A 24,025-nucleotide genomic window follows, 5' to 3' on the forward strand; every position below is an offset into this window, starting at 1 on the left:
TATAACATAACACTTAATAGTTCATAACTTTTTAAATAAACAATGAGAATATATTTTATAAATGCTTGCTTGACTGATTTTTATCTCTCTAAATTAAAATTCAACTTAATGAGTTTGTGAGGTTAGACCAGCGGTTTTCAATCCAGAACCCTGGACTCCAAAGTTCACACCAAATGGACTCTACAATAACAATTATGATGCTAATGATAATATGGATAAAATAATAAACACATTTATTATGTGCCTACTGTATTGAGAAATTCCATATATATTACATGTGCAAACTTTTTAATCCTTTATAATAAAGCTATGAGCTTTGGGATTCTTCATTCAAAAATGAGGAGGCGATAAATGCAGAGAGAGATGAGGAAGCTTTTCCAGGGTCATTCCGTTAGTAAATGGCTGATTGATCTGAACCCAAGCAACCTAGATATTTTAATCACTATACATGCCACCTTCCAAGATAGTCATGGAAAGTCTATGAACTATTTTCAATCCCCAAATGTCTTATAGACATTGTCCATTTATCTATTTTGGATGAACTAAATAAAACACTGTTCTTTTGATGTTGGGCAACATTATGTCAATTCAGAGTAGTAACACTAATTAGTAACAAATTTTCATCCAAAGTCTGTAGACATCGTGAGACGCAAGGAAGATCATGACTTATCCAGCCTCTCAGAACCAGTCGGTAGAAAACTTAGCTTTTTTGGTTTCTTGCCAGTATGTTCCTGATCTTCCATCTACTTTCTTTAATGTAATAGTGCATCAGAATCGCCTTCACACAGCGTTTTATGTTTTTCACTGCACTTTCTCACCTTAGCACATTTAAAACATCTGGAGCTAATGCTTTAAAGACTTGCAAACTTTTAACGCGGCTTCTATGCTCAGAAAAATGAAACAAGGTAAAATCTACTTTTTATCCAGTCAGCACATCCTCTGGTAACATACTCTGTTCCTTCCATCTAATTTTAAGGTGTCCAGTTGCAATGGTGTATAACATTAACAACCTGATAAGGATTCACTGCAAAATTCAGTCACGGGGTAGGTCAATCTGAAAAAAAAAAAAAATAATGTTCACATAAATCCGACCTGGATCAAAATTTTTATTGCAGACATGAAAGTAAGCTAGGGTTGGGGAAAAATATGAAAGAGCTATAGAAATGTAGCATACTCATAATCTTTCATTTCTGCCCTGGAGCGGCATGAAATGTTGAAGCCAGGAAATAGAATATGATCAAACAGCCCCACTTGTATGTGACTAAATTGATAAAAACCGTGGAAACCTAAATCTAAATTATAAATTACATTTATGAAGTCCTATCAAACTGAATTGTTATCTTTAGGTGCTTTAAACAGAAATTCTGAACACTGAATAATGGCCCAATAAATGCTTAATGAGGGGATGGACATATGGTTCTACCAATCCACACTTTATCTTTTGAGATAGTTTCTTTCACATCTTGAAAATCCACATGAAGCCCAAGACTTGCATCCTATTCCAGGTGTTTTGTGGAAGAAGGAGAAGGTGCTATATTACACAGAGAGGAAATTCTATGCATTTTGAATACTGAGAAGTTACTTTAAAATATGAGTAGAAATACAATACATGTCATAACATTATTTGTTTGCAGTAATGAATGGTCACAACACCCACAAATTTTCTGCTAATCACAACTGGTAAAACAAACAAAAAAAAATGTTAAGATGGTGACAGATTTGACATGTTAAGCCATTTAGTTAATATTAAACTGTCACTTGGTAGGTTAAAAAAATTGGAGACAAATATTCAAAATTGAATGCCCAATGTGTATAACCATTTTAAAGCTTTAAGTGTTTAATTTGAGAAAGATTACACAGTACAGAAAAACACTCAATAGTTCAAATTTTGAGAAAGGAGAAATTCCATCATGTATAGATAAGAATGAAGAAGGAAAGAACATAATCTCCTAATTTCACACACTTAAAATTATGTGTCTTGTATTGTTTGAATATTGGGCAAACTGCAAATACATCGACAATATCAGTCTTCAACTGTTTAAGTGCTGAATTGCAAAATCATGCAAATATTATGTATCCATTCCTCAACCTTCCCCTAAAAATGAAGGGAAACACTTTCCTGATACCATTGCAATGTATCATAACTTTTTAACTCTATGCTTTCAATATGAATAAACAAATCAATTGGTCAATGTTCATAGGATTTCTCCAAATATCATTCCTGTTACTACTATTTGACATAAAAAGTTAAAAGTAATACACATACAATGTAATAATACTCAGCCATAAAAAGAATTAAATAATGCCATTTGCAGCAACATGGGTGGATCTAGAGATTATCATACTAAGTGAAGTAAGCCAGAGAGACAAAGACAAATACCATATGATACCACTTACATGTGGAATCTAAAATATGGCACAAATGAACCTATCTGCTAAACAGAAACAGACTCACAAACTTAGAGAACAGATTTGTCATTGCCAAGGGGGCGAGGATGGGAAGGATGGATTGGGAGTTTGGGATTAGCAGATGTAAGCTATTACATACAGGATGGATAAACAAGATCCTATTATATAGCACAGGGAACTAAATTCAGTATCCTATAATAAAACATAATGGAAAAGAATATGAAGAAGAATATGTATATAGTAAATCAAGTACACGTCAATAAAATACTTTTTAAATTCAAAATAAATTATCACCCCCCAATATGTCCTTTAATGAAGAATCTACTATAAAAATTTTGTTGTCCTTAAAGATGAAATTCATGAATATTTCTGGAATCAAGGAAATAAAGGGAATGAGGTGAGATTGTTCATCAGTGCTGAGGAGGTAACTCACAACTGCTAGAGAAAGTGATCTTCAACACAATTTCTGTGTTTTGACTTTTATCTGAGCTGTATTTCCAACAATAACAACAAAATAAGTAGCAGGAAAAAATATTCTATATGTTGGAAAAAATAGATGTAATCTAATTAGAAATTATCTGAAAGAGATGGGAATACCAGACCATCTGACCTGTCTCTTGAGAAACCTGTATGCAGGTCAGGAAGTAACAGTTAGAACTGGACATGGAACAACAGACTGGTTCCAAATAGGAAAAGGAGTACGTCAAGGCTATATATTGTCACCCTGCTTATTTAACTTATATGCAGAGTACATCATGAGAAACGCTGGGCTGGAAGAAACACAGGCTGGAATCAAGATTGCTGGGAGAAATATCAATAACCTCAGATATGCAGATGACACCACTCTTATGGCAGAAAGTGAAGAAGAACTAAAGAGCCTCTTGATGAAAGTGAAAGAGGAGAGTGAAAAAGTTGGCTTAAAGCTCAATGTTCAGAAAACTAAGATCATGGCATCTGGTCCCATCACTCCATGGGAAATAGATGGGGAAACAGTGGAAACAGTGTCAGACTTTATTTTTGGGGGCTCCAGAATCACTGCTGATGGTGACTGCAGCCATGAAATTAAAAGACGCTTACTCCTTGGAAGGAAGGTTATGGCCAACCTAGATAGCATATTTAAAAGCAGAGACATTACTTTGCCAACAAAGCTCCGTCTAGTCAAGGCTATGATTTTTCCAGTGGTCATGTATGGATGTGAGAGTTGGATGGTGAAGAAAGCTGAGCGCCACAGAATTGATGTTTTTGAACTGTGGTGTTGGAGAAGACTCTTGAGAGTCCCTTGGACTGCAAGGAGATCCAATCAATCCATCCTAAAAGAGATCAATCCTGGGTGTTCATTGGAAGGTCTGATGTTGAAGCTGAAACTCCAATACTTTGGCCACCTCATGCAAAGGGTTGACTCATTGTAAAAGACCCTAATGCTGGGTAGGATTGGGGGCGAGAGGAGAAGGGGACGACAGAGGATGAGATGGTTGGATGGCATCACCGACTCGATGGACATGAGTTTGGGTAGACTCCGGGAGTTGGTGATGGACAGGGAGGCCTGGCGTGCTGCAATTCATGGGGTTGCAAAGAGTCGGACACGACTGAGTGACTGAACTGAACTGAATTAGAAATTGCAAAGTTTTCAGGGACTGATATAGAGGAGAACTACCCAAGTTTGAGTTACTGTAAAGCTACAGTAATCAAGACAGTGTGGTACTGGCAAATGAACAGACAAACAGATCAAGAGGAGAGAATGCAAAGCCCAGCAATAGACCCGTAAGTACATTCAACTGATATTTGACATGGGGCAAAGGCAATACAATGGAGCAAAGATAGTCTTTTCAACAAATGGTGCTGGAACAACTAGACATCCACATGCAAAAAAAAAAAAAAAAAAAAATCTAGACACAGACCTTACATCCTTCACAAAACTGAACTCAAAATGGATCACAAACTTAACTGTAAAATGCAAAATTATAAAGTCCTAGAGGATCAGTTCAGTTCAGTTCAGTCGCTCAGTCGTGTCTGACTCTTTGTGACCCCATGAATCGCAGCACGCCAGGCCTCCCTGTCCATCACCAACTCCCGGAGTCTACCCAAACCCATCGAGTCAGTGATGCCATCCAGCCATCTCATCCTCTGCTGTCCCCTTCTCCTCCTGCCCCCAATCCTTCCTAGCATTAGGGTCTTTTCCAATGAATCAACTCTTCACATGAGGTGGCCAAAGTATTGGAGTTTCACCTTCAACATCAGTCCTTCCAACGAACAACCAGGACTGATCTCCTTTAGGATGGACTGGTTGGATCTTCTTGCAGTCCAAGGGACTCTTAAGAGTCTTCTCCAATACCACAGTTCAAAAGCATTAATTCTTCAGTGCTCAGCTTTCTTCAGCGTCCAACTCTCACATCCATACATGACTACTGGAAAAACCATAGACTTGACTAGACGGAACTTTGTTGGCAAAGTAATGTCTCTACTTTTAAATATGCTATCTAGGTTGGTCATAACCTACCTTCCAAGGAGTAAGCGTCTTTTAATTTCATGGCTGCAATCACCATCAGCAGTGATTTTAGAGACCAAAAAATTAAGTCTGACACTGTTTCTACTGTTCCCCATCTATTTCCCATGAAGTGATGGGACCACACGCCATGATCTTAGTTTTCTGACTGTTGAGCTTTAAGCCAACTTTTTCACTCTCCTCTTTCACTTTCATCAAGAGGCTCTTTAGTTCTTCTTCACTTTCTGTCATATGGGTGGTGTCATCTGCATATCTGAGGTTATTGATATTTCTCCCGGCAAACTTGATTCCAGCTTGTGTTTCTTCCAGCCCAGCGTTTCTCATGATGTACTCTGCATACCAGAGGGGAAAATCTAGATAGGTATTGTGTACAGAATTTTAGATGCAACACAAAAAGCACAAATCGTGAAAGAAATAATTGATAAGCTGGACTTCGTTAAAATTAAAATTTTATTTTCTGCCCAAAATTTTGTGAAAAGAATGAAAAGACAAGCCATAGACTAGGAGTAAATACTTGTAAAAGATGTAATTTATAAAGAATCATTGTCCAAAATACACCCCAAAACCTATTAAAACTCAATAATAAGAAAACAAAAAACCCTCTTACAAAATGGCCAAAATACTCTAACAGACACCTCACAAAAGAGGATAAATAAATGGCAAATAAACATATAGAAATATACTCCACATCATACATCATCAAGGAAAACATATTAAAACAAGATCCCACTACATACCCATTAAAATAGCCCAGATCCAGAACACTGACAACACCAAGTGCTGACGAGCATATGGAGAAGCAGGAAAGCTCATTCACCTCTGGTGAGAATGCAGAATGGTACAGACATTTGGGAAGGCAGTTCCTTAGTTTCTTATAAAACTATTCTTATCATAGGATCCAGTAATAGCATTCCTTTGTCTTTACCCAAAGAAGTTCAAAGCTTTGTCCACACAAAAAATCTGCCCATGCATGTTTATTGCATCTTGACTCATAACTACCAAAACTTGGAAGCAAACAAGTGGTCCTTCAGGAGGGGAATGGATAAACCATGCTTCATCTGGCAAAGGTAATATTATTCAGCTCATCTGGCAAAGGTAATATTATTCAGCTATCAAAACCTTAAAATGATTGGTAGTTGCCAGAAACTAGAGGGAGACATAGATGAATAGATGGAGTACAAAAGATTTTTAGGGCAGTGAAACTACTCTAAATGATACTAGAATGATATGTGTGTGTGTGTGTGTTTGTGCGCACACACGCACATGCATGCTCAGCTGCTCAGTTGTGTCAACTCTTGGCAACGCTATGGACTGTAGCCTGTTAGGCTCCTCTGTCCATGGGATTTGCCAGGGAAGAATACTGGACTAGGTTGCCATGCCCTCTTCCAGGGGATCTTCCCAACCCAAGGACTGAACTCGTATCTCTTAAATCTTTGTGTTGGCAGGCAAGTTTTTTACCACTTGTGCCACCTGGGAAGTCCATCTGTATCATTAAATATTTCCAAATCCATAGCCTGCACATCAACAGGAGTGAACTCTCATGTTAACTATGGACTTTGGGTGAAAATAACATATCAATTTAAGTCCAGAGATTTAACAAACATACCACTCTGAAGCCAGACATGGATAACAGACAAGGGTATGCATGTGAGAATACAGGATGCATAGGGAAAATCTCTGCACCTTCTTATTTTTGTCGTGAATCTAAAACTGTTCTAAAAATAGTCTGTTTAAAAAATACACAGGCCATTAGAAACCCCGAGTCAATGCTATGAAATGAAAATGCAATTGACAAGCTAAAGACTTTTTCTTCCAAATCACCAGAGAAGTATCCAGAGGATGGTATGACTCAGTAATCAATAATTAAAAAGAAAAATGTTCTACTTTGTTTTACAGCTTCCTCTCAAATATTAAGAGTGATCCTTCTGTTGTGAGGCAAGATTATTTTGCACTCAAACAAGGTGGGATCAAAGGACAAGAAGCCCTTGTCACCTCCCACCTCCCATCTCCCCCCCACCCCTTGCCTAGAGCCGCAGAGTAATGCAGACACTGCCATCCGCACTGCCTCACTTCTGACTACAATCCTTCCCAGATGGTTGTACAAGCAAATACATGAATATAAACAAGGCCCATCTTATAGAGGAAGTTGTGTAAAAGTCAGCTTCTAGCCAGAGGGAACTGGAAGATGGAAGTTATGTATTAACAAGGAAGGGATCTGTGATATATTCTGGAAAGAAAATAATAGCTTGCTGAATAGTGCACTAGTGAGAATATATCTTATACATTCTTGCTCTCTCATGTCTGGAAATACATAACCCAAAATGCTAACAGTTCTTACTCATGGAAATAAAAGCAGGGGGACAATGGAGGCTTCCACTATTTATATTCTTCAGTGCTGTTGGAAATATATCTATTTTTCACAAACACTACTGGTGTAATTTGTGTGTGTTAGTCACTCAGTTGTGTTCTACTCTTTGCAACCCCATGGACTGCAGGTCTCCAGGCTCCTCTGTCCATGGAATTCTCCAGGTAAGAATACTGGAGTGGGTTGCCATTTGCTTCTCCAGGGTATCTTCCAAACCCAGGGATGGAACCCGGGTCTTCCACATTGCGGGCAAATTCTTTACCATCTAAGCCACCCAGGGAAGCCCTAATGTAATTTAACAACAAACTAAAATATGAGGAAGGCTTAGAATTGTATTTTTCTACTGAGGAAAAATGAGAGGCTTGTTCACAAATTTTTAATATGCTCCAACCTTTAAGACCTGGTTATAACCTCCAGCAACTTCTTTTACCCAGTTGTCAGGCAGACCATTGGGGGCTGGAAAAATGGAAAAGATGCTGGTCTAATTATAAGCAGTAATGAATTCATGACTTCATCTTGATTTCACTGAGAATCAGTTTTCTTATCAAGGTGAGTAATCTTTGATAATATGGTTCTTAGGGGGAATTTGATATATGTCAAAAATTACTAATGACATATGTCAAGAATACATAAAAGAATGAAGAAAATCAATGTTTAAATATTGGGTTGGCCAGAAAGTTCATTTGGGTTTTTCCATACGATGGTGCAGAAAAACCCAAACTTTTTGGCCAACTCATATTTATGGAAGCATCTTCAATTTCCACTTGGGTCTGAGGTTAGTCTCTGAGCATGCATGGTAGCTTTACAGATTTCTCTGTAAACTAGAGTTGCCTGTTCTCACATGATGCATCAGGAGAGGCCTTGCCCTGACCTACCCAGCAAAGCCTCTAGCCCTGGAAGGGAGAGTGGATTTGACCTTTAGTCTGCTGGAGGTGACTCAAAGTCTCAGCATGGCTAAAATCTCTGCTCAGTTCCTTAGGCTGATGACTAACAATCAGGTGGTATTTAGAAAGTGTGCTATATACACCTTTTATAAGCTGGTCTGCAAAAATACTGGCTGAGTCATGTGCTTGGGTGCCTGAGGACCAATCATGTGTGCACAGACCCTGTGCAGGGAGGGCAGCCCATCTTAGATGCTGGTAAGATGCAAACCCAAGCAGAGGCCACAAAGAGGAGGTTGTCTTGGCCAGGCTCAACCAGGCTCTGTCCAAATACAGCTTTCTTTCCCCTATTGAATGTGATGGATATGTAATTGATTCCTTCATCTTTGCTCACTGACTAAACATTGCTGAGATAATAAGAGGTGGTGGGAATTTTTTCAAAAATTAAATTAAGTGAAGTTCCTGACTTTAAGAAACTTATGCTCTAGAAGGGAATACATGATAACAAAGTAAAATGCAAAACGTACATCATTTTACATTTTTAGATAAGCAGCAAAGACTATAGACTAGCCCAGAAACAGCACAGCAGAGACTTGGAAGAAAGACAGCCAAGGCATAGCAGTCGGTGCACCGGACTTGGGATTAGAAGTTTCTGCATTACAGTTTTGCCCCTTAAAAAGCAGCAGGCTTTAGGTCAATCATTTAAATTCTCTAACTTCAGTCTGCTCATCTGCAAAATTTGTATAATTACCAGAATTAAAGAATATAAAAATTAAAGAATTTTTTAAGAATTAAAGAATATAAAAATATGTAAAGATTTGTGAACTATTAAAAAATCTATACAATATAAAAGCATTGTCAATGACTAGGAAACTCAAGAAATATTTGATTAGAAAAGACAGCACTGAAGCTACATGAAAGGTCAGAGGCAGGCAGAGGTTAGCCTTTTTGGGGAGGGAAGAAGTAAGAGAGACATGCAGAAGACAGATTGCCAGAAATGCTTGGAGAACGGATCTCCCCGTAAACTCATTAATAAAGCATGAGAGGCAGACAGTTCTGCATGAGGCTGGAAGTTTCAGAAAATACAAAAGCAGCTGTGAATGCCCAACTAAGAAGTTGAGACTTTATTTCTTAGACTATAAGGAAACACTGAAAGGTTTAAGGTTATTTATTGCATGATCAGAGACATGATAGTGACACACTAAAAGTTTGCAGGATGGAGCGAGGAAAAACAGGAGGTAATGTGATCGTCTAATAAATTATTGAAAGAGCTCAGGTAAGAAAAACTGGTAGAAATCTAAAATACACCACTTCTATTTTTAGGATCTATTATACACAAATATATTTACATGAATAAATCTACATGAAAGTGTATGTAAAGAAGAAATTGTATGACTTAAATAACAGTGATATTGTTTAAAAATGGAAAAACCTAAACATTATCAAGGAAATATTAACTAAACAGCAATGCATCTATACTATGTTATGAGTGGTGGTTTAGTCATTAAGTTGTGTCCTACTCTTGCAACCCCATGGACTTTGCCCACCAGGCTCCTCTGGCCATGGGATTTTCCAGGCAACAATACTGGAGTGAATTGCCATTTCCTTCACCAGGGGATCTTCCCGACCCAGGGATCAAACCCGCTTCTCCTCTATATTGCAGGCTGAATCTTAACCAACTGAGCCACCAGGGAAGCATACTATGTGATCCTATGCAGCAAGTAAGAGAGAATTAAACTAATGGCGTGCTGTGGTTCATGGGGTTGCAGAGTCGGACACGACTGAGCGACTGAACTAACTGAAGTGAAACTAATGGGAAGTGATAATGGAGCTATTTCTGAAATGCTAACTGGAAACAGCAAGTCAAAGAATGAAACATAAAGTAAAATCATATTAGAGTGCGTTAATGTACATATTTGCATATGTATGTACATTATTGAATACAATTGAAACTGGAAGGTGGTAACAGAAATGAACTCTGGGGGAAGGAGTTAGGGCAGAGAGAGTTAGGAAGGAGAACTTCCATGTGTCTTTCCACAAGTGTGGAAATACATGCCTTCAAACCCTGCTCTATACACTGGAAATAAAACTATAAGACAAACAAGAAATTCTCTCCAGGTCACTTCCATTCTGGTGATGGAAAACAGATAATATGTAGATCATGAAACATCACACGGCTGGAAGTACAATGGAGAGATACGATGGGGAATAACTCAGTGTAGACTTTAGATGGCATGATTGCTTTGGGTTTCTACTGCCACTAATTTAGTGACTAATTTAGTAGCAACATCTACTTATTATCTCAGTCTCCATGAGTCAGATTTTTGGGTCCTCTCGTGGGTCTCACAAGGCTGCAGTCTACGTGGTGGCCAGGCTGTCTTCTTTCTGAAGGTCTGGCCCCACTCCAAGCTCACTAGATGAGCTGGCAAAACTCCTTTTCTCAGGGCTATCCCACTGGGAGATCTGCTTCTTACTTATTATCAGCTAGAAGCAGCCCCAGGTTCACCTTCTATGTGTGGAAACTGTCTCCACAGACAGCTAACAGCAAGGCAGTGAGAGTCTCTCTGGGTCCCATCTGCCAGGATGGAACCATGTACAACGTAACATAACTGTGGGCATGATGTCCCATCCTCTGAGCTATGTTCCATCATGAGAAGCAAGTCACAGATGATAACCACACTCAGGGAGGGGATGAAACAAGAGTGACTTACTGGGGTTGCCTTGGGGTGTGTCTGCCACAGTGACAAAGAAAGCCCCTCTATATGGGTGGACATTCAGTTTGAGACCTGAATAATCAGAAAGAGGCAGCTGGTCTGTACCCAGTGGTGGACTACCCAGAGTTCCCCAAGCACTTCCAGCTATTCCTCAAGCACTGATGAGTATTCCTCCAGCACTGACACGGTATTCTCCCAGCACTGACAGGTATTTTGGGAGCCCTGGCAGGTATTCTTCGAGCACTGGTGGGTATTCCCCAGCTGCCAGAAGTGTTGGCACCTGGGAGTGTCCAGTTGAGTGAAATTAATTAAACGAGTTGGCCATCAGATGGAGGTGGCTCTAACATGGTGGCGGTCTAAGAAAGCAAACCAAAATCTAAGCCTGTAAATGCCTCAAGTTTCCAAAACTGAAACCTAAGGACAACCAACCACAGATAGGCAACTAGGATTGAGCTGTAGCCAATCAATAATTTTCTCACTTTGCTTTGGCCCTTCATCTACAAAGGTCTCTCCCCAGTTCCCGTAGGTGGAACACTGCTAACCTCCTCAGGTTTGGCACCGCCGAGTTCAATTTATTACAGCTTTCCTTCAATTTGTTGTTGTTCAGTAGCTAAGTCATGTCTGACCCTTTGCACCCCTATGGACTGCAGCACGCCAGGCTCCTCTGTCCTCCACTATCTCTTGGAGTTTGCTCAAATTCATGTCCATTGATTTTTGCCTTTTCATACTGTCCATGGGGTTCTCCAGGCAAGAATGCTGAAGTGGTTTTCCATTGTCTCCTCCAATGGACCGTGGTTTGTCAGAACTCTCCACTATGACCCATCCATCTTGGGTGGCCCTGCACAGCATGGCTCATCGCTTCATTGAGGTATGCAAGCCCCTTCACCATGACAAGGCTGTGATTCATGAAGGGGTTTCCTTCAATAACTCCCAGTAATGATGAAGAGTGAAGGCCTGGCCCCTCATCTTAACCCTGGACAATTGTGAGGGGCCGACCCACTCCAGTGTTCTTGCCTGGAGAATCCCAGGGACGGTGGAGCCTGGTGGGCTGCCGTCTATGGGGTCGCACAGGGTCGGATACGACTGAAGTGACTTAGCAGCTGTAACCTAGCCTCAAATCCCCTCGGGGTCAGCTGTGGATTTAATAAGGCTGTGACGCAGCCCCCTTTCTCTGCCTTCACACTTGCTTCCCTCCCTTGCACAATGTTGACCCCAAGAGCATTCCCTAACAAAGTTCTCATATCCTAATTTCTACTGCAGAGTCTGTTTCCTGGGAAACTGAACCTGCAGCAGTAGCGATAGAATGATTAGAGTGATAAACATTCCAGAAAGAGGAGACTGCTAGTGCTAAGGCTTTTCAAGTAGGAAGGACAGGCCAAAAAAAAAAAAAAGTGATTGAGGTTAGAGTTTAACTGTTCAAAAGAATGGCTCAACTTGAGGTCAAAAAATTAGGTCAGTGTTAGATCACACTGTGTAAGCCTGGCTGTGTAAGCCAGGATATGGAGGTTTGATTTTTCAGTGTGATAGAAAACCATTTATATTGTACTTAAAAATGAAAAGTTTTTAGATCAATAAAAACCAAATCAAAGTCAAGATAAAATATGCAAATAATGAGAGAATAGATAAATAGATACATTTGATAACAGATGAAACCCTGGAAAGGGAAAAGATGCAATGGACAAACAAGAGGTAGAATTAAGTTATTTATCATCAGTTATCATCTCTGATTTGGTTTTAATAGAAAACATTGGAGCCTGTGGTTGTGATGAACCTGTATTTGAGAAGTGCTAATTGATGTCTCCACATACTTTCAAATTCAGCTCTTTTGGATGGGCATATCCTTTGCAAACAATACCAACACAGCTGACCCACTAAATATGGCACCCTAACAGGAAATAATGCTTACATAGAACCTGAAATCTTTAATGTTCAATTCTCTCAAGCTGTGCAATGTATTCCTGCAAAGAAGCAGTCTTTTCTCTGTTACACCCAAGACGAAGAGCGCTCAGGGATACAGGGCTCAGATAGCTTTACCAACAATGGTTCCTTTCAAAAGCAGAGGAAGCTGACAGCAAAGATGTTTGAGAAGTGGGATTTGAAAAATTTCATAAATTCCTCTTTCTACTTCTCTCCACTTAAAGACAATTCAAATCGCTTGCTTCTACCCTATAAGACAAGCTAGCATTAAGCTTTTAACCTTGACAGAGAGGAAAACTGCAGTATCATTGTGTAGGAGGCTGCCTGCTGAGTGCCACAAGCAACCTAACATTTTTTCTCAAGTGGAAAGATGAAAGTTCTCGGCACATTTTATTAGGGAGAGTCAAACATTAGATCTCTGGGACTTAAAAGTAGAATGATGTTAAAATTTCAATAAATTCTCTACACGCACTACTAATATTAAGATTTTAGTCATTCAACTGATGCAAAAATGTAACTCAAATGGATACTAATTATTTTTGACTCATGTATCTAATGAACCTTAGAGTTTAAGCAGATGAAAAATACTTTACCTTATTTATTTATCAACTCAGCTTTAGATCTTTGGTAAAAAGGAGTTCTCTGAAGACAGAGTTGGTCTTAACCTTATTAATGATGACAAGGAGAAAACTAACCTATATGTTGCTCTTGTTGTTTAGTGGCGAAGTTATATCTGACTTTTTTGTGACCCCATGAAAGGTAGCCCGACAGGCTCCTCTCTCCATGGCATTTCCCAGGCAAGAATACTGGAATGGGTTGCCATTTCCTACTCCAAGGGATTTTCCTGACCCAGGGATTGAACCCATGTCTCTTGCATATGCAGCAATGAAAGAAAAATAAATATTACCCCCCACTTTACAAAAGAGAAAGCAAGTCCAGTGACATCAAACAGTTTATCCACTATCACAAAGTCAGTAAACGGCAAAGATAGGGATAAACCCAGAGCCATGATGCTGTCTCAGCACTCCGCTGTGGTATTCTTACTAGGTAGGTTGCTTCCTCCCCAGCACCACATGTGCCTTAGAATATGATCCTAGGCAGAGAGGCAGAGAGCTAAAGGCATCTGTCAGATTTCATCAGAATAAAACAGACTTCAGATACTTATAGCTGTAGTGCTATGCGGACACTTAAAAAGTGTACGTAGTCACTGTGCTACCTGATTTCAGCTTCTTTGGTTAATAATAACTTATTCTCCCAATATCTCTTCTTTAATAGCTGAAACTTTATTAGGACCGAAAATAAATGCAATTATCTGTGAAGGATGCTATATATGTGCTTGCGTGTACATTGCAGAGTGGAAACAGGAATTAACTGCAAACAGGCATAAGGGGACTTCTGGGAGAAATGGAAATGCTTTAAAGCTCGATTTTGATCAAGGTTGAACAATTCTATAAATTTACTAAAATATTGGATCACACGTTTACAATGTGAATTTCATAGTATGTAAATTATATCTCAATAAAATTATTTTTAAAGGATAGGAAAGAATGGGCATGCATATTACTGCTAAATATGAATAGTATGAATATATTAATATAAAATCATTGATAATGGACTTGAAGGAAAGGGAATAGAGTCACCAAGCATGTGGATTTGAGAGAATGAGCACGAAGGGGCTAAAGAGTAAACAGGAAGGGGACATGATGCCAGCCTTTCCTGCTGTTCCGCACCAGGCAAAATGATCATCCAGCGGGGTCATCACAAAACCTCTACTTAATAACTCCCTGAGGAAAATTCAGCATGGAGTGGAGAGGTGATTCCTTCAAGACCACAGAACCAGTCTCAGAGCTCAGTTCAGACTGAGCCCCTAGGACAGAAACCGCATTCTAAAGAAGTGAAATCTGTCTGGAGCATTCCTGACATACTTAAATATTCATCCATCCATCCACTCATACGCCAGACGTGGCCAGCCATCTAATCCTCGTGTGCAATCCCATGAGGCAGAAGTGTTATTGTGATTTTAATGTCACGCGAGTCTCCTTAGGCCTGACCAACCTACAAGGACATGCAGGGTCATGTGAACGTCGACCCAAACTCTCCCGGATCTTGCTACATTTTCCTCAGAGGATCCCAAACATTTGCAAAGGCCACCTATTCAGACAACTTTCGAGAGTCCCAAGGACGTTGCTCTGGGAGCATCTTTGAGATGCTGCTCTGCACGTTGTCATGGGACAGCATTATCTCATCTGGGCTCTCCAGTTGATGCCACGCAGAAATGTCTGGTTCTGTCTGGGAAGAGCTCAACACCTCTCGTTTTCTTTTGAGTAAGGAATGCTAAGGAATGATGCCTGTCCATCCACACTTGAAAATCCTTTAGCACAAATGGTTCAGTCTTTGCTTACCCTTCTTTCAGCCCCAGACACGAGCCATTGACCCTGAATGGAGGCATGTGCCAACCCCCATGCTGAACTCAGGACTGCCACTTGCCTATGATCATCAGGGCTTTGTCGCTAAGCGCAGCCCACCATGTCTAGCTTTACCTTTGCTTGTTAGGGGCCAGCTCCCAGGGGTCTTCCCAATCCTTGCTCAGGAAACCATCCAGCCTCGTCCCTCTTCCAAGTATGTTTACACAATCCAAACCCAGGTGTTAGACTGTGTGAGTCCGATAACATCAGGGATGCCATTACGAGCCCCTCATCTGCCAGAGAACACCACTCCTACAGGCACAATCCCTTCTGAATTAGGGTTCAGTCACCTGCATTTACTCTACTAAATATATCTCGCTAAGAAACCCTCCTATCATCACAGAACATTACTCATACTATATAAATATACATGCAAACATATTCTATAATGCGAGCTTTGTAATGATAAATAAACCAGTCCGTAAACATTTACTCAACTCTCAATATTCCTAATTTTTTAACCAATCATGTCTAACAACTCAAATTTAAATTTAGATTCTTCAAATAATATATCACAAAATTAACAACTGAACTGAAAGTTAAAGAAAAGGGATAGTATGAAATAAATGTCTTTTAAATATAGCAAAAGAGTTCACCTTTAAAATAAAACATATGGGTTTGGTTTTTCATTTTCTTTTTTTTTTCTCGTATTTTCTCTGGCTTTGAAGAGGAATCTACAGAGATAAAATAAGTCATCTGTAGGAGAGCTCAGTAAACAACAGCAGTATTTACACAGTTCTTCATATAAGCTTTGAAAAAACAGAGCATGTGGCCAGATTACACATCTAAATTTTATGATGTCCATAATTCACTGCTACCATCCTAGGTTTTGAAGATTGCTAAATTATATCCTTGATCTTATATATATATAAGAAGAATCAATTTACACTTGGCTATGTAGTCATGCACCACACATATCTGTAAGACCAGAACATTTATAATTTGATAATACTGACTAAAGCTTTGACCTGAATTATTCTGCATTTAGCTTACAATTGAAATCTCTTACAGGTACCTGTACTTGTTAAAAATAATTTACAAAATAGTATTTTAAAAATTCATGGTAATATCTCCCAAAATGATACAGGGAATTTTTATTTTTAATGATACATTTAAAGTTGAAGATACAAATTGAGTCAGGTTCTCCTAGGATCTAAAGTGACTCCTAATGTATAAGCTATTTCACTAGAGAAATTTCACCAATGAACACACAGCAGTTAATAAAGGACTTGCAGCCCACTGAGGCTCTTAGAGAAACTAAATAACCTGAAATAAACTTAGGATACTCAGAAAGACCAACTGATAAATAAAATACATACATTCATTGAGTGTTTTGCTGCTGCTGCTAAGTCGTGTCAGTCGTGTCCGACTCTGTGCGACCCCATAGACAGCAGCCCACCAGGCTCCGCCGTCTCTGGGATTCTCCAGGCAAGAACACTGGAGTGGGTTGCCATTTCCTTCTCCAATGCATGAAAGTGAAAAGCGAAAGTGAAGTCGCTCAGTCGTGTCCGACTCTTAGCGACCCCGTGGACTGCAGCCTACCAGGCTCCTCCGTCCATGGGATTTTCCAGGCAAGAGTACTGGAGTGGGATGCCATTGCTTTCTCTGATTGAGTGTTTTGGATGGGTATTATTTTTGACAAATATCTGATAGATGGTAAATTATTTTATTTCATTTCAATATGAATATATTATAATATTTTATACATTAATTTATTGATTGATTCAACAAATATTTCCTGAGTGTCTAGGAGAGGCATGGTGATTGGAGTTTTGAGAAAATAAGGTAAATATCAGACAAAAATTCTTGCCTTCATAGCACTGGCTTTCCAGTGAAGGAATAAACAATAAACAAAATAAGTGGATACATCATATGTCAGGTGGGGAAAGTGCTGGGGGGAGGAATAAAGCAGAGCAGGATGCTGGGGACATATGGAGCGGTTATGATGGAAACAGGATGGAAGACCTCAGGGAAAAGTGACATGTGTCCAACAGCCTGGAGATGAGTGAGCTGGTCTTGTAGCTTTCTAGAGAACGAGAAATCTAGGACAAAAGAACAATTGCAACGGCCCTGATGTCAGTATGCTTGGTAGGAGAACAGTATAGATATGGTGACAAGTAACTGGGGAGAAACGAGGGGAGGCAAGGTGGGAATGTGTGTGTGTGTGTGTGTGTGTGTGTGTGTGTGTGTGTGTGTGTGTGTGTGTGTGTGTGTGTGTGTGTGTGTGTGTGTGTGTGTGTGTGTGTTTATAGGGCCTCTTAGGCCACTATAAGAATTTAACTTTTGTCCAAGTAAGATAGGAAATAGACTAAGATAACAAGGTTGTGAACAAATAAGTAAAAAGAGCTAGTTTATATTTTTAAAAACTTATTCTGATAGTTTTGCTGAAAATCGACTAGAAGGCGACAAACCCATAAGCAGCGAGACCAGGGAGGCAGCTCTGAGACTCTCACGCAGGAGAGAGGCAAGGATGGACCCAGGGCCATAGCCACGGAGGGGAGAGAGAGGCAAGGATGGACCCAGGGCCATAGCCACGGAGGGGAGAGAGAGGCAAGGATGGACCCAGGGCCATAGCCACGGAGGGGAGAGAGAGGGGCAAGGATGGACCCAGGGCCATAGCCACAGAGGGGAGAAACGGCGACAATATGACGGCAGAGCCAAGAGAGTCACCCTCCATACTGGGTTAGACGATGGGAGGAAGAGACAAGACAAAAGTGATCCACTTATTTTTAATCCAAGCAACTGAAAAAATGGGGAAGACAGAAGGAGAAGGAGCTTCCTGGGTGCAGGTTGGTAGGTCAGAAGGTGATATGATTCAGCAATTCAGTTTTGAACATGTTAAGTTTGAAATTATTATCAGTCAGCCAAGTGGAGGTGAACAGTAGGTGATCTGAGCCAGAAATTATGTGTATGTGAAAGTTTTTGATAGAGATGAACAGATAGATACATGGATGGACAGATAAATAGTTCAGTTCAGTTCAGTCGCTCAGTCGTGTCCAAATCTTTGTTACCCCGTGGACTGCAGCACGCCAGGCCTCCCTGTCCATCACCAACTCCCGCAGTTTACCCAAACTCATGTCCATTGAGTCAGTGATAAATAGTAGATAGGTTTTTAAGGCCATGGAACTGGATGACATCACAAAGTCAGGGAGTTTGGGTAGAAAACAAAATAGGTACAAGGATTGAGTCTTGGAGCCTTCCAGTTAGAAGTTAAGAAGACAAGGGACCAGCAAAGGAGACCAAGATAATTTCATCATACATGTATATTAAAAACTTGTGTAAACATGGACATTCTGTTCTTCCCAGATCCAAGAGGCTGAAGCATTACACACAATGTTGCCCTGTGAAGGGGCGACACAGCCTAGAACTATGTACCATTCACTGTCACACAGAACCATGAATCTACAGGGTCAACTTGTAGCTCCCCCCAGGAAAAGACATCAGGTAGTATCAGAGATCAAGAACCCAAAAGTGTGATCAGGAGACAGGGCTAGCTCAGTCACCAAATCATTTACATTCATTCAGCTAATTGTGCAGAGCCAGCTGAGTGAGCCACTGTCCCAGGTGGGTACAATAAATTCAAAGCCTACTGCTAATCCTACAAATGCAAAAACACATATATATACATTTTAATGATACATCACCGTTTACAATAACGGGAAAATGTTTTTCTTTTCGGTCAGTATTGCCAAGTTCCTTGTAGACAGAGTGCATTAAATAAAGATGACAGCGACAATATCGTCCATCTGTGGGCTTCCCTGCAATGTGAACTTGTCCATTCGTAGGCAGAGTCTAGTCCCCCTTTCCTTAGGATCTAGGTTGGACTTAGTGACCGGTATGTAACCAAGAGAACGTAAAGGAAGTGACTCTATGTGACAGCTGAGGCTGGGTCAGAAACGCTGCACCGTTTCCACCTGGTTCTCTTGAAACACTTGCTTTCCAGACACCGCTCTTAGGACTGGTGCTCCTGGAAGCCAGTCACCACACTGTCAGAAGCGCAAACAAGATGGAGAGGCTGCAGGGCACAACCTCAGGGGAGGGTGACCCTTAAGTCATCACCCATCAGGCATTAAGAGCCTTTCTTAAGATTCTGCCCCAGCATTTGATGGACCCTCATTGTAGTGCTGGAGAAGCCTCTTGAGAGTCCCTGGGACTGCAAGGAGATCAAACCAGTCAATCCTAAAGGGAATCATCCCTGAATATTCATTGGAAGGACAGATGTTGGAGCTCCAATACTTTGGCCACCTGATGCAAAGAGCTGAATCATTGGTAAAACCCCTGATGATAGGAAAGATTGAAGGCAAGAGGAGAAGGGTGTGACAGAGGATGAGATGATTGGATGGCATCACTGACTCAATGGACATGAGTTTGAGGAAACTCCAGGAGATGGTAAAGGACAGGGAAGCCTGCTGTGCTTCAGTCCATGGAGTCGCAAAGAGTTGGACATGACTGAGTGACTGAACAACAACAGCAACAACAGCTATCTGAGTCTTCCAAGCTGAGGCCCAGATTCCAACGATCCCTATCTGAGTTTCTGAGCCTAACAAAATAGTTCCCATTTTGTACCACTAAGATTTGGGGGTGGATTATTAAACAGCAACAGATGACGGTACCAATTATGTTCTCGTCATTTAACTCATTTAATCTAAAAAGGAATCTATTAACTAGGTATTATTCTCTGCATTTTACAATGGGAACTGAGCTTTAAGAATGGTTAACACGGCTAGCAAAGGGTAGAACCAAGATACAGAGTTACAGACACAGAAATGGTAAAGAATGTTATGATACACAGTGTGGGCAAGAAACTATGCTAGGCACTGGGAAAATATGAAATAAATATATGAAATAACTCATGTTTGATACTTACATAAGCAAAATAAGGAATCAAGATATGCATATGTGGCAATCACTTTCTTCTCAAAGTCTTTAACTCAATGGCCTTGCAAACGGTGCATTCACTCATTAATCATGCATTCAGTAAGTGGTCACTGGGTGCTAACATGATATTGATCAGGAGGCCAGCCAATGGACTAGGCAGAGAGAGAAAATGAAGGAGAGGGTGCCTTTATAAATCAACCATGTGTGTTCTATTCTAGGAGTAAGATTTCTAAATCATCTTGCTAATAAAGGGAAAAACAGTAGGATTGAAGGTTGAGAAAATGGTTCATCAAAGTGGTACATGACTCACACACAGAGAAACAGATTCTGAAAGATTACATAAAGCATGGAAGAAATGACTAAAATAGGCACATATGTTCCCGATGGACAGTGGAGGCAGGGAGGTACTGGGATGGGGAGCATGCATAAGATTGTTTCTGGGAAGAATAAATCGAGATTGACATGAAATATGTGGCATTCAGAGTTATTTACAATTAGGGGTATGATTTACATACATAGTCTTAAGATTCTCCTGTATATTTTTCAAATTTTATTTACAAATTCCACATAAAGTGTTCTGAGGAATAAAAAGGAGTTTTAACCATACTGCCAGGAGAAGCAAGGATGGCTGGGTAAGCGACAGAAAATGTCTCTGTCTCTTCTAGATTGTCTGTGTCACATATATCATATTTATTCTTTTTACTCTGAGGAAACCTAAGAAAAATCTAAGGAAATACAGCGTTAGTGCAGTAAGACAGATTCTACACTAGCTCTCAGTTTGCCCAGTGAACGTCAGGAGAGATGTCTGGGTTTGGTCGGAATGCATGATCATCACCTGCCTACAATCTCAAGTCACTAAAGACCTTTATTAGTGGAGACAGAACAGAGGGTATGTGTATCCTGTGTGTGTGTGTGTGTGTGTGTGTGTGTGTGTGTGTGTGTGTGTGTGTGTGGTTTCTTCAATGCAACGGTTTGTAGCAGAAATAAGATCTTGGTCAACTCCATTTTCCACCTTTAAAAAGGAAAACTAACATACTGTGATTGTATTGGGTATAAGATAGGCCACAAGAATATATTTTACAACATGGGAAGTACAACCAGTATTTTATAATAACTGTAAATGGAGTGTAACCTTTAAAATTTGTAAAAAAAAAAAAATTAAGAAAATACTGGGTTTTTTTTTACGATATTGCCACTGAAAATACTGTTTCAATTTTAAATAATTCAAACTTAATTATTTTAAACATTTTTCTTTAAAGAAGCTAAACAATCCACAAAGGTATTCATTAGTCCACATCTCCAAGAGACTGCATCTCTAGATGAACATTTGGTTCTTGAAAACTGAGCCTTATTTGCTCAGAGTTTAAGCATTGGTGCATTATTTGAAAATAAGCAGAAGGTTTATAAACAGGGGATTTAAAAAAACTAGAGATCTAAACTCTTAGCTGATGAAGGAGTAGCAATTAGCATATGGAAGGACCAACGCTGAGTCTCGTTTTAATTGATCTGTTTCATAGATGTAGTGAATGGGGAGGTGGGATAGTTATACAGTACAAGTCAATGTGCAAAATGGCAATGACAACAGTTATCTATGTATTTTTCATATCTATTAAAATTAGTTTCTTCCACCCCACGCTCTAAGAAATAGGAAAGATAGTAACCATTTAATGACAATTTTCACATTTAAAATATTAGTAAAATACCATAATGAATTCATAAATTCATGAACATTATTGATTAAATGTGATTGATATCAACATTGGTGAGAAAATGCTGACATTTTGGACCACAATTTAAGTACATTCTCTATTTTTTGCCATTTTGTTTTTCCATAGTGTTCTCTCAGCATGGAAGGCCTGACATTCATTCACAAAGCATTTCATAGGCTCCTGTTATGTGCCAGCTCTGGGAGTCAAACCCAAGTAAGATATAATTCCTTTCTCAAAGAACTCACAGTTAAACAAAAGAAGGCAGGTAGGAAAGTAAGTAAGCGCACTGAATAGGCCTCGAGACTGAGAGAAACTTATATAAGGAAATAATGGGCCACAGACAACCAAGCAAACGGTAAGGTTTTTACCTAGGAGAGATATCAGGAAGGGCTTCACAAAGAAAGGGGTTTCTGAGTGGAGTCTGGAAAGGAGTGTGAGACAGGGCAGTTCCAGAAGCTCGAAGGCACAAGACAGTCCAGCCTGCTTCCTTTGAAGAATATGTTCAGATTTAATAGATAAAAAGGAATAGATACAGAGAAAAAGATAGATATGTTCTGTTATATGTTATATAATTATATAAAATATATGCAAAATAGGTATTTATATATAATACATGAATATGTAATAAGTGAATGTGTATACATATACATATGTAAATAGATACATATATATATTTTGCATTCTTTTGAGAAAAGGAGTCATTTTGGCCAGCCTGTGGAATGCTCTTTTCTACACATCCTGTCTTTGACCCTCCATTTCTGACTAGACCCACAGTTTTATTTTTAAAAATGCTTACTCAGTGAGCACTCACATTTGAGAGCAAAACAGTACCCAGAAAAGTACTTGAAATTCAAAATTTCAATCGTATTTTTATTAAGTCGTTTACATATATATCTAAAAATATTTTTAGAAGCATTCCATCCAATCATTTTGCAGTAAGCAGAGCTAAGTGCACTTATTTCAAATACTCTGATGCCACCTTGTGGTCTATTTCCATATGACATCCCATAGATAATCTCTTTTTAATTTTGTTATAGAAAAAGCTGGCTTAAAACTCAGCATTCAAAAAACTAAGATCATGGCATCCAGTCCAATCACTTCAAGACAAATAGATGGGGTAACAGTGACGGACTTTATTTTCTTGGGCTCCAAAATCACTGCAGATGGTGACTGCAGGCATGAAATTAAAAGATGCTTACCCCTCTGAAGGAAAGCTATGACAAACCTAGCACATTGAAAAGCAGAGACATCACTTTGCTGACTAAGGTGTACATACGTGCATGCTGGGGCTTCCTGGGTAGCTCAGCTAGTAAAGAATCCGCCTGCAATACAGGAGACTCTGGTTCGATTCCTGGGTCGGGAAGTTCCCCTGGAGAAGGGATGGGCTACCCACTCCAATATTCTTGGGCTTCACTAGAGGCTCAGATGGTAAAGAATACACGTGCAGTGTGGGAGACCTGGGTTCGATCCCTGATTGGGAAGACCCCCTGGAGGAGGGCATGGCAACTCACTCTAGTATTCTTGCCTGGGGAAACCCCATGGACAGAGGAGCCTGGTGGGCTACAGTCCATGGGGTCACAAAGAATGGGACATGATTCAGCGACCAAGCACACACAGCATGTGCATGATAAGTCATTTCAGTCATGTCCAACACTTTTTGCCCCTATGAACTGCAGCCCTCCAGGCTCCTCTGTCCATGAGATTCTCTAAGCAAGAATACTGGACTGTTGCCATTTCCTTCTCCAGGGGATCCATTTCCTTCTCCAGGGGATTTGCCTGACCTAGAGATCGTCTCTTATGTCTTCTGCATTGGTGGACAAGTTCTTTACCAATAGCACCACCAACAAAGGTCTATATAGTCAAAACTATGGTTTCTCCAGCAGTCACGTATGGATGTGAGAGTTGGATCATAAAGAAGGCTGAGTGCTAAAGTATTGATGCTTTTTGAATTGTGGTGCTGGAGAAGACTCTTGAGAGTCCCTTGGACTGTAAGGAGATCAAACAAATTAATCCTAAATGAAATCAACCCTGAATATTCACTGGAAGGACTGATGCTGAAACTGAAGCTCCAATATTTTGGCCACCTGACATGAAGGGCTTTCACTGGAGAAGACCCTGATGCTGGGAAAGATTGAAGGCAAAAGAATAGGGCAGCAGAGGATGAGATGGTTCAATAGCATCACT

At 39.9% G+C, this 24,025-nt stretch overlaps 1 long non-coding RNA gene across 4 annotated transcripts in view; it reads right to left on the reverse strand.

The window, feature by feature from the left end:
• Positions 1-212: 212 nt before the first annotated feature.
• LOC145506221 (uncharacterized) overlaps positions 213-24,025 on the reverse strand; it is a 527,653-nt gene continuing 503,840 nt past the window's right edge. For 3 of the 4 annotated variants that reach the window (XR_014053639.1, XR_014053635.1, XR_014053637.1), the window contains one exon: positions 213-1,054. This is a non-coding gene — a long non-coding RNA (uncharacterized LOC145506221). Of the gene's footprint in view, positions 1,055-15,876; positions 15,929-24,025 lie in introns of those variants that run through there. The other variant, XR_014053638.1, reaches the window with a different exon arrangement.

The sequence above is a fragment of the Giraffa tippelskirchi genome, chromosome 5 (genome assembly GCF_054371585.1).
Source record: "Giraffa tippelskirchi isolate mGirTip1 chromosome 5, T2T-mGirTip1v1.2.pri, whole genome shotgun sequence".
NCBI lineage: Eukaryota > Metazoa > Chordata > Mammalia > Artiodactyla > Giraffidae > Giraffa > Giraffa tippelskirchi.